This window comes from Denticeps clupeoides, chromosome 5 (genome assembly GCF_900700375.1).
Source record: "Denticeps clupeoides chromosome 5, fDenClu1.1, whole genome shotgun sequence".
Taxonomy (NCBI): Eukaryota; Metazoa; Chordata; class Actinopteri; order Clupeiformes; family Denticipitidae; genus Denticeps; species Denticeps clupeoides.
Window position 1 is genome coordinate 15,313,091 of NC_041711.1, and position 11,947 is coordinate 15,325,037.

At 40.5% G+C, this 11,947-nt stretch overlaps 1 pseudogene; it reads right to left on the bottom strand.

Moving 5' to 3' along the window:
• Positions 1-4,198: 4,198 nt before the first annotated feature.
• Positions 4,199-4,364, bottom strand: LOC114791375 (uncharacterized; annotated as a pseudogene).
• Between the last annotated feature and the right edge of the window lie 7,583 nt (positions 4,365-11,947).

The window sequence follows — 11,947 nt, forward strand, 5'->3', positions numbered from 1 at the left end:
AAGAGTTGTGATAGAGGATAAACAGGAAAGCTATTAAATGGTGAAATGGGTGTTTTACTGCAGAATCATGGAAACTCATTTAGAGCAAAACTGAACACCACAGAATACGAGCAGGGATGGAAGTAGAAAATAAAAAGAAAGACATCAGACTCAGAAATACACACTTCCACACAGACACACACAAACCTCATCTTCTGCTACAAGATTTGGCAACACTATTAGCCACAGGCCAGAATAAAAGATGCTGAAGTTAAAGTGAGGGAATTCTGATCTGCAGTCTCAGAGCCTCAGTATTCAGAAAAGGAGCAGGAATGTCAGACACTTTTCCTTTAAAACGGTCTAGTTTCATTTAGAGGCAGGTGACAGGTAGGTATTTCTCAGCTTGAGTTGGTTTGTGAGTGTGTGTTTCCTATCTTTCACACCTGAGGGACTTCACAATGACAGGCCAGACACTCAAACAATACCAATAAGTTGCTTCTGGGATTGATTTGTGCCTTTGAGAATCACAATGAATAAGTTATTTTTCGCTCCAATCTGACATTTTCAGTTGGATTTTTTCCACTTCTGATAAGTTTACTTCTGCTACTGACGGCAAGCAGAAACACAGCATATCCCCCAATTCACTGCATACAAAAACCAGCAGGGGCCAGTCTGGTTCGGCATCTCAGGTTCTCATTATGATTTCCATACAATCATATTCAGTATAATAGCTTAAATCAGGATAAATAATATAAGTAAATTTGACTAATAAGAACAAGACAATTCAAATAATTCTGTTAATTTTAGTAAGAGTAACATGGAAAATGTACTTATTTGTGCCTTTAGTCATTTCAGCACAAAGTACTTTAATTGGATTCTGCACCACTGGTGCTAAATACTTTATTACCATCAAATGTCGCTGCTTCTTGCTGCAGGTCCTTTAATTCCCTAGAAATAGGCGAGTCGAGTGCCTGGTCTCTGTGATTTATGGCCTGCAGCACCTTCAGGTTTGTGAAGCACATTCAATGCGTCTGGAGACCAAAGCAGCTTTCAGGTGCTCACAACATTAGAGCTGCTCAAGAGCATGGCTCCTCTGTGAGTAACAAGGTAAATCAGAAATGCTGCCTGTGTAATGTAAAAAGCACATTTCAATGACGAAGGAACATTTTATTTTCAATACATTAAAATTCCCCACAGGATCAATAAAAACATCTATCTACATGTACATTACCTTAAATTGAATAACTGTGCTCTTTCAGAATCAGAATCAGAATCGTATTTATTTGCCAAGTGCAAGCACATACAAGGAATTTGATTCCAGTAGATGGTGTCTCTAAAGTACAGTGTAGGAAAAAAACAACAACAACAATCAACAACAATGTGCAAGGATGTGGTGTTATTTTCAAAGTTGTGGATTGTTTGTGATTTATAAATAAATAACCATATCTACTTTTATGAATAAATAGGCAAAAAACAAAATAAATCTTATATACAAGTGAACATAAAGTGCAGTGTGCAATGATGGAGGTGAAACATTATAGCAAAAGGTACAGATGCAGCATATAAATCTCAACAGCACTTAACAGAATTTCAGCCATTTAACATTTTGCACAAATCCATTCAAAAAGACTATAAAAACATATTGGAAAATTCTTTGAGTAGTGATGATATAATGTCTAGAAAACCATGTTACGTTCAAAATGAATGTGGAAAAACACACTACAGGCTGATCCAACTTTGATGTAAGTCATTAAAACTAGTCAAAATGCGGCTCCGTAGTGTGTGTGTGGCCTCCATGTGCCTGTATGACCTGCCTAAAAATGCCTGGGCCTGCTCCTGCTCCTGCTGAGGTGGCAGATGGGACACCTGATGGATCTCCTCCCAGACCTGGATTTAAGTATCAGCAAACTCCTGGACATTCTGTGGTGCAACGTGGCATTGTGGATGGAGCGAGACATGATGACTCAGATGTGCTCAATTGGATTCAGGTCTGGGGGACGGGCGGTTCAGTCCATAGCATCAATGCCTTCGTCTTGCAGGAACTGCTGACACACTCCAGCCACATGAGGTCTAGCATTGTCGTGCATTAGGAGAAACCCAGGGCCAATTGATGTGTCATCCTGGATGAGCTGCACTACCTGAGCCACAAGTGTGGGTTGTAGACTCCGTCTCATGCTACCACTAGAGTGAAAGCACCACTGGCATTTCAAAAGTGTCCAAAACATCAGCCAGAAAGCATATGAACTGAGAAGTGGTCTGTGGTTACCACCTCTAGAACCACGCCTTTATTGGGGATGTATTGCTAATTGCCTATAGATTCCACCTGTGTACAACATGTGAAATTGATTGTCAATCAGTGTTGTTTCCTAAGTGGACAGTTTGGAGTTACATTGTGTTGTTTAAGTATTCCCTAGATTTTTTTGGGCAGTGTAGTATAATGTCAGAAGAACCCAGCCGCTGGGATGTGTCGAGAAGGGTGCATGGCAAAAAACTTTTGCCCAATAAATTATGCGGACAGCCAGACTAGTTAATTCTCTATGGCAACCCCTAACGGGAGCAGCCAAAGGAAGAAGATGATGGTGATGGTACACTGCAAGAAGACAGACAGCCTTGTCATGAAGACCATCTGCAGCCACCTGCATTGCAGCGATTTACATAGATAGATGAATAGATAGAAAGATAGATACTTTATTGACCCCAAAGGGGACATCATTTATGATTTTTTTTAGGCCAAAAGCCCAACTTTTTATTTCTCTTTAATAGAGACACACTCCCATACCATCTGCTGTACAGGCCTCTGAGGACAGACCTGCCCTAACTTCTGAGGCCTGACTTACACAAACAGCAACACAGATGACGTTCTTGCTGCATTTCTACTCCCGGTTTCTAAAATTCCACTAGCTGTTGTCTAAAACTCACCTCTGAAAGTGGCTGTCCAAAGAAAGTGACATTCGGGGTGAGCATGGTGAACCTCTGCCGTCCAGGCATAATAAAACCTAAAATCAATCGTGGTTCTTTTACACTTCTTTTCCTTGTGAAGCACCATAAGAGTAAAAGAAAAGGATCAAATTCTGTCCTCTGCTTTTATTCTCTTCTTCCGGATATTGGTAATGAGAGACGGCGACTGACTCAATACGATAGGCCACCATGTATCCTCCAGAGACATAACTGGAGATTCTTCAATTAGAAAGATATACAAGAGAAAATCCAGACAGACATCAAAACAATATTTTAAAGAATGTATGCCAATACACCTAGATGAACACAAAACTTTTTTTTTTATTGTATAAGCAGTTTTGAGAGCAGGAATGGAAACAGTACTGAACGGAAAAATTTAAATTCACTATGTTTTTAGCAAGAACTGCATGATGAAATCACATTAAAAAAATCCCAATCTAAATTGGTTTGACGTCTCTCTGAATCAACAACTGTACGGATTCAGAACATTTACAATGCCCAGCACATTTCCCAGACTTTGTCTGACTTTGTTCAAAGTGTGAGATCGTGATACAAGCTCATTAATACATTCTTCAGTAATGAAAATTGGGATAATGAGAACAGGGACCCCAAAGAGCAAGGTGCTTAATCAATAAACTCCAAAAGGCCATCTGCTCTGCAGCTAATGAGGTCCATCCTCTCCTGAGTGCAATTTCTTTTATTTTGTCTATTTCATTAGTTTTCCACCACCCAAGTTTAACGGCTCCCCTCTGCATCGTCCATGTGTCCTCCCCCCAACCCACAGTTAATTATTACTCTCATAAACAGAAGGTTCCCTCTTCTGCACTCCTGCACAGGAAACCAGGTGGGACTCGGATCACAAGGGCAAAAAAACAATTCTGCAGTATAACTTGGTTATAAACGATCAACAATTTGACATGTATCTCACAAATATAAATGGCATGGTAAAAGGTGGGAACAGGGCTTGATCAGCCCTATAAATCAATTCTAGTACACTAAACTTTTACTGAGCTTATAAAAAAAATAATATTCACAAGGTGTGGGTGAGTTTTATATGGAATCTTATACATCATAATAAAATTGTATTAGACAGTCTGTTGTCTTACTTGAAAGTGAAGTGATTGTCATTGTGATACACATCACACACAACTAAATGTGTCCTCTGCTTTTAACCAATCACCCTTGGTGAGCATGACAGGTGCCCGTGGAGCAGTGTGTGGGGACGGAACTTTGCTCAGTGGCACCTTGGCCACCACTGCCTTAAAGGTGCTCCGCTCCCACAGGCATTGCAATACTGTGTTAATGCGTGGAGTGCAAGAAGCAAGCCCCTTTGCCAACTCCCAGTTCTAAAAATCCGCTTAATATATAGTCCCCCGCTGGAAGACCGATCAGATTGATCTTGATCTTAGGCAAAAGTTTGGTGGGTTTTTTCTGGGTTTGGCAATGGAGAGGCATCAATGCTGGTCGGCCCATAACCACACAGGATTTCCAGCATACCCTGTGTCACAGTACAATTCTGTTTAGTGACAAGGGCTGTGTTGAATAACTGATCCCCAAGGACAGGACAGCCTAGAAGCCACTCCATACCCTGTAGATGAACCCAATGGTCTCTGATCTCTATGCCAGATGTGACCTGACATGGAGATGACTGAATGTTGATCCTCCACCACAGCATCAGTGTTCTGTTTTTCTTTTATAAAACACTTAACTGCAAGATCATAAAGAACCAGACCATGCACAATTTTCACATCTTTCAGGAATGGTCTTTCAATGGTTCCCAGATAATATGAGGATGGCAGATCCCATGAACTAAATCATTAAGCAACTATGACCCGCTGTGATTCTCTCTGACTTAACTAGAGTCTTGAACTCTGTTTAAACAGTAAAACGCAGAGGTTTAGTTTCCCTTTTATTGAGATTACAAGGAAACTTAAATTAATTTGTCTGTTCAAAAATGTTTTTAATCTGGAACTAGTCTAAATCCATGGACTGGATACTGGCTTACCATGTTTTAGCAAATACGCAAGTATTCAAATGAGTCAAAAAAACATGACTAAAAAAATAATTTAAAGAGTAGCAAAATCTAAAAGAAATTTCAGATGCATTTACAGCAGATTGTTTGCTCATTAAGCAGCATCAGCATCAACATCCCTGGCCTGCTGCCATCTTCTGATCATACTGAATGTAATAATTGTTTGTATGTATGTATGTATGTATGTATCTATAGGGGGCAGTGGTTGGCCTAGCCAGTAAAGAAGCGGACCCGTAATGACAATGACTTCACTTTCTTTCGCATGTTCAGTCATGGACAAAGGTTTTGAGACTGAGTTAAGTACTGGATTACAAACTTTACTGCTTTCATTTTTATTCTGGTAATTTGCATATACTCCAGAATGTTATGAAGAGTATGAATGTCTGAGTAAACATTCATGCATTCAATCATGCCTCTTCTGAATACACCTCAACATTGACACAGAAAGAAGGCTGACAAGACAAGAGTTTAACCTATAGCAGGACGACCACATACAGACTTGTTTTATGTATTTGAGAGTATGTAACACAAAACAAAACTATTCCAAATGAGCAGTACTGAACACATAAAAATCTTCAAGAACCTGTAACATTTTAAATGAAATCAACCTTCCACCTCAAATTTTCCATCGTTATTCAGCTACAAGCCGAAATCAGCAGCAGCAGCAGCCCATCACGCCCCAAATGAGAATTCTCTCCAGCAGAATACTTCACTTGCCACCACTGTGCAAACAAGTGCTTTGTTGTGCCACTGAAGTAGCTGAGTACAGGCTGATAGGCATCTGGAGCGCCGCTGACACTACCTCCATGACTGCTGAATCGGGAAACACAATCTGCCGGCCTGTTTGTGGTGAGGGAGAGGGGGGGGGAAGTGCTTCCCACCACATGTGTCCCACAGAGGGCATCATGTTCTCAGCATAGGTGAAATGGATAGCGTCAATTATAAACACCGAGAGAATTCCACCTGCCCCCTCCAATCCCACCCCAAGCATCTTCATTTTGATGAAGCATCTTTAGCTGCCTTCGACCCTTCTGGAAGGAACGCGCTCTCTCTCTCTCTCTCTCTCCAGACTGTGGTGAGAAGCAGCGTCTTGGGAGCTGACTCCAAGGTTAAGGATGAGGTTTTCCTGGGTCACATTGCGACACAGATACTCCCAATTAAAGAGCAGAGAGAGGCAGATCTGTCAAAGCAACCAAGGAGGCTGATCTACAGTCGCCCAAGAAAGAACGGAGAGTGAAAAGGGATGCATAAGTACACTCCAGGGAAAATAAAGGCTCTCCTCCTCAGAGGTCCGTAGAGAAGACTCTTTTGACTGGTCAGCTGAGGTCCACACATTCAGCAAACACCGTGTGTGCAGAAAAATACCCGACCCGATCGCAGAAGTGCCACTTCTTACAGATGATCCCTATGAATAACCATAGAGGTTTATGGTTATTATTACATGTTTATTACAGAGAACGCCAGATGCTTCTGCACATTGCTGTTATTTGACAATAATGGCAAACACGGCTTTGCGAGATGTGCTTTTATCCACCATTTTATTAGTCAAGGAAAAAATTATTTGATCAATCACTGATTTTGTTTGATTGTCTACTAACAAAGGAATGATCAGTCTACAATTTCAGTGGGAGGTTTATTTGAACAGTGAGACAGAACAATAATTCATAACTATTTTGTTAATGTGCATTGTCATGAATAAGTATTTGACATAAAGGTCACAGAGGTCAGACATTTCTTGTTATTTTGCCAGGTGTGCAGGGATTTTGCAGATTCTCTCCAAATCATTAATGTTTAGTTGTTGATGTTTGGCAACTCGAACAGTCAACTCTCTCCACAGATTTTCTATGGGATTTAGGTCTGGAGACTGACAAGGCCACTCCAAGGCTTCTTTTTAAGCCAATGCTTTGTGGCCTTGGCCGTGCGTTTTGGATCATAGTCATGCTGGAATACCCACCCAAAACCCATTTTCAATGCCCTTGATGAGGAAAAGACACGCTCACAAAGATTTGGTCCCATCTATCCTCTCTTTCTTCCGTTGTCCTGTCCCCTTAGCAGAAAAAGAAAACATAAAGAGAACATAAAGGAACCAGGAATGGTCTTTCAATGGTTCCCAGATAATATGAGGATGGCAGCCCATTCCAGCCTTGTGTAGGTCCACAATCTCGCCCTGGAAAACCTGTTGGTCTTGGCCATAGTGCAGAGTTTGGAATCTTGATGGATTGCTTCTATGGACAGGTATGTTGTATACAGGTAAGGAGCTGAGAAGCTCCCAATGTCAGCTCCTTACCTGTATAAAATACAACTGGGAGACAGGGGAGCAAACACTTAATCCTTCATAAAATAAAATAATTTTTTTAATTAATCATTTTGGATTTTTTGGTTATTTTTCAAATAAGCCTGAAATTAGACTGAATTTCTTTTTGAAGTGGACAAACTATCAAATCAGCAGGGATTTTTTTTTCTCCCCTGACTGTAGTGGACACAGTGGACACATGAATATTCCTATTCATATTCCTGGAATATTCATCGATGGAGAATTAAAGGTTCTCCAGAGAGCGGATCAGAGCTGTAAGACTGAACCAAGGATGCTGATGTTTCTGTGTGTTTTGAGCATGTGTGTGTGTGTGTGTGTGTGTGTGTGTGTGTGTGTGTGTGTGTGTGTGTGTGTGTGAGAAAGAGACTGAGATCAAGACAAGGGAGGGGGGAGTGACAGAGACAAGATGAAGCAGACTGGTGCTATTTTAGTCAAACCCTGCAGCAAGAGAGAAAAGTCATCATTTGCATGAAGCAAGTAAGGGAGAGAGAGTGAGCAAGCTCTGGTTAGCATCACTCCTACACGCTTGTACGCGTGCAGGCTGACACAAAGGAGCCAAAGAAAACATACTAGCAAAATCGCACTAAATATCTCCCCCCCCCCCCCCCCCCCCCCCCCAACAACACACAAAAGCAAGTATTTTAGAAAATACATGAGACCTCTCAATGCAGTCTGCTTTAAAAAGCCAAATACTAATTTAGCAGGTAGTCTCAAACGTAAAGCTTACAGCTGCAGACTAGACACACACACACACACACACAGAGCCACGTGTGTCAAGAGCAGTGATGCAGCTGGATTTCACAAACAGCTTATTTACAACACTGAAGCGCAGCTCATTTTGAACAAGTCTTACTGCAGAGATTTGGACCATTTCTAAACCAACATTCTGTGTGTGTGTGTGTGTTTCATGAATAAATAAGTGAAGGTCAAGCCTAGAATTGTCGCATTCATCAGTCAGTGTGCACCAATGGGTATATTAATCATATCAGATCTTGACTGGTACAGCACTATGGACTACAAGGCATGATTAAAATCTCTGTTTACTGAGATATTATATTATTTGACATTTGGTAATACACAATACAAAGATTGACATGATATTGACAGAACAGTCAGTGTACTTGGGTATAGTAAATAAATATTTAGTGCCATCAGCTTAGTGTCTGCCAAACCTTTGTGAGGCCAACCAAACCAGTTTATCCGTTGTGGCAACCCCTAACTGGAGCAGCCAAAGAGAGACATTTATGATTTTGTAGAACAGATAAGAAAATCAGTTTCCATCTCAAAGTTGAGATTTTGGTTCATACAAGCACACACAGCAATCTATCTAATCTATTCAGCACTGTCGATCAATCACCATGGTTACAAATAAGTACAGGCAACATACACTGACCAAAGAATGAGAGAATAGATCATTTATATTGCAACATCTATAACTATTTTATATGATATAACATGGTTTGAATCTATGTGTGTACAAATATGTAAAGCAGCAAAACAGTCTGGTAGGTTGAAACTATTATTGATTACTGTTGTGTGAAGGATAAAGCAGTTATTATAGGGCACACAATGCAGAAGAATGGGAGCTCAGGGACACTGATGCCTCATTCAAAACATTTAGCAAATAAACGCACTGCAACAACTTCCCCATGCAGTCAACTGGTGACAAATGTCATAGTACGTGGAAAGAAGTAAAAAGCAGAGAAGTGGGTTCTCTGGAGCAATCAATTATACATTGCAATTATACACACTGGCACAGTGTGATGGACAAGCCTGTGGTTTGGGAGATGACTGGAGAACACTACCTGCTTCCAAACGCAACGTAAGTGGCAAAGTTTGTCACTAGTTGCCTGTTGCTGCTCCTCAGGGTGCTAATTTAGCACATTTTGAATTGACCCAACTTCATAAATCCCTTAACTCAACCCCTGACTCTCCAAATGGAAGTGGCATTAAAGCACCAGACCCAGTTACCCCAAATACCTCCAAACTTTCAGGGAAAAGGTCATTCCACAATGGTCTGGAGGACCTGTATTTGGCACACATTAGAGTTCTGAGTAACTTTAGAGTTCTAATACAAATTATGTATTTACAGATAATACATAAACACATCTCAATTTGTGCATAAACAAAAAAGGAACTTAGACCAATGCATTGTTATAACCATTAATTTCTGAAAAAGGTGTTTGCAAATGACATATTGATTAACTGCATGTGTTTTTTATTCATTTGATTAATTTTAACCGAGCGTTAATGTTTAGTTTGGTTCATTTGTTTGTGTGCGCCATCTAGTGGCGGGAATATAAAAACTCACCCGTTGTATCTGCTTGTACTGGATTCTTCTGCTCTTCGAACTTTAACGTCTGTATGAGTGACTCTGGTGTGATTTCTGTTCCAGCAAATATTCCAACCGGAAAAGAGCTCTGCGCAGAAATGATCCTCATTAGTGATGAACATCAGAAAATAAAACAATGATAAAATATTCCAATTGGAATGTCGAATCTATAGTTCTAGGTACAATTCTAGAAACGATTGTATTACTGAGTAAGTAAAAGATATGGCAAACCATTCCCACTTGGATTTTCCTGTCGTCCTAGTCATTGCATTAATAATTGAAATAATTTTACTATTTTTATATGTATTCGCTGACAACACTAATATTAACATTCGACACTAATAAAGCGGACTAGAGGCTTAATTTATACATATTTTAGTTATTATAATATCTCTAACCTGTACTTGCTTCAGGGGTTCGGCCCTCGCCGCCTGCTGCTGTGCCGCAGCCGGGATCTGAAACGGGGCACCGACAGCGGGCACGGGGAGCCTCTCCAGACTGGACCGCTCCTCCGCGGCGACGTTCAGCTTCACGGCGACCTGGTGGAGCTTCTGTCGGCCTCGTTTTATCTTGCCAACCATCTTGCCACCTGAAGCCGATACACACACTTTTAGAAAGCACGTCTTAATCAACGTGGTTGTTTTGGCTGCACCGTGCTACACCAAAGTGGTCCGGGTGGAACCGCCGTTTGCCTATAAGGTTCCCATGTTTTCATTATTGTCATTGTATTTCGTATTACTGTCATACATATTGAATTTAAATATATTTGCTTATTGAAAGCATAATTTACACTATATTGATTTACTACAAATAGTAGTTAGTTACACAATTATGTGAAAAAGAACATTATCCCAGTTCCTTGACAATACAAAAATATAAGAGAAGCCTATAGATGTCAGGGTGATGCAAGGTAAATCCATTCCTTTACTTACAAAAAAAAAAGTCTTAAAATTTTTTGTCCTGACCTGCTAGTTAGAAGAACATGCAAAGCAGAAAGAGCCAACAGTTGAGCCCAGATCCTTAACCACAAATTCTTTGCCAGCACAGTTGTCTGTGATGCGGAGAATGACAGGATGAGAAGCATCTGGACCTTGCTGACCTCAGCTCCAATTTCTCACAAAGGAGCTTTTGCACTGGAGTGACACAGAAGAGGCAACCTCCACATCCCATTGTTTCCAGACTCTGGATGTGGGTCAAAAGATTTGAGGAAAGCCAAGAGCAGGAATTTTCTTTTCCCTCCGCCAGCGCTCGGCTTCCAGACTGTACAGGGGATTAAACTGGAGGCACTGGAGTAACCCTCCTTAATTCTTCCTCTTATCCCACAGCTGCTGTGCTCGGCTGGCTCTGGTCAACCCTGAGAACTTTTGCAGGCCTCTTCAAAAGTCCTGATTCTGGGTACATTTGTGATTGTGGTATTTGTTGGGGCCTATTTGCTGAGTTCTTCTTTGCACTTGATTCCTTTCAGCTCATTTGATAATGTGATAATGCGCTAGTCCTTGAATTCACACAAGGTTGCTGAGGTCATCCATTTGGCTTAGTTGTGGTGAGGCAAAATTTAAAAAAATGTACACACATATGCATTTATTAGGCGTGATATCAAGCCTATTTCAATTATCGTTATAAAAACTAAATATTAATTATTGACAACATATTGGTCCTTAAAAATTACCAATCGACTTTTTTACTTTGATTTACTTGGAGGTTATGTTTTGGAAGCGTTCTCAGGACGAATTCAGGAAGTGACGTATGAGCTGCTTCCTGTAACAACTCGATGGCGCTGTGTGATTGGTTAGCAACAGATCTGTCCTGAAAGCAGTGTTCTTCTAATTGTTCTTCTACAAGTGCCGGATTAACAGAGCAGATAGTTGCCGTTTTTTTTGGCAGCAAATGCAAACGAAAATGTGTAAAGAAGCACGCCATGATGAACGTCGGGAGTAAATGTTTCTAGATCGTGGTGGGAATCACAGAGAATCCCGCGATACGATATCAAAACGCAATACACAATCCCAACAGATATCACAATATGACCTAAAAATAAAACCGATCACAACACACGACTTTCTCTAAATAGCTGTATAAATACTACATTCAGCCCTGTATTTTCAAAAATATAATGATTAACATGGGCCAAAAATTGCACAGTGTCCAAAAGTTTTGAGAATGACACAAATACTGTTTTTTACAAGGTTTGCTGCTTCTGTTTGTATTATGCCAATTTGCTTATACTCCAGAATATACATAATTTGCATATACATCTGTTAACCATGGTTACCATGTGCATTCATCATTGTGTTGCACAAAAAGGTTTTTCATAGGCAAGAACATTGCTGCT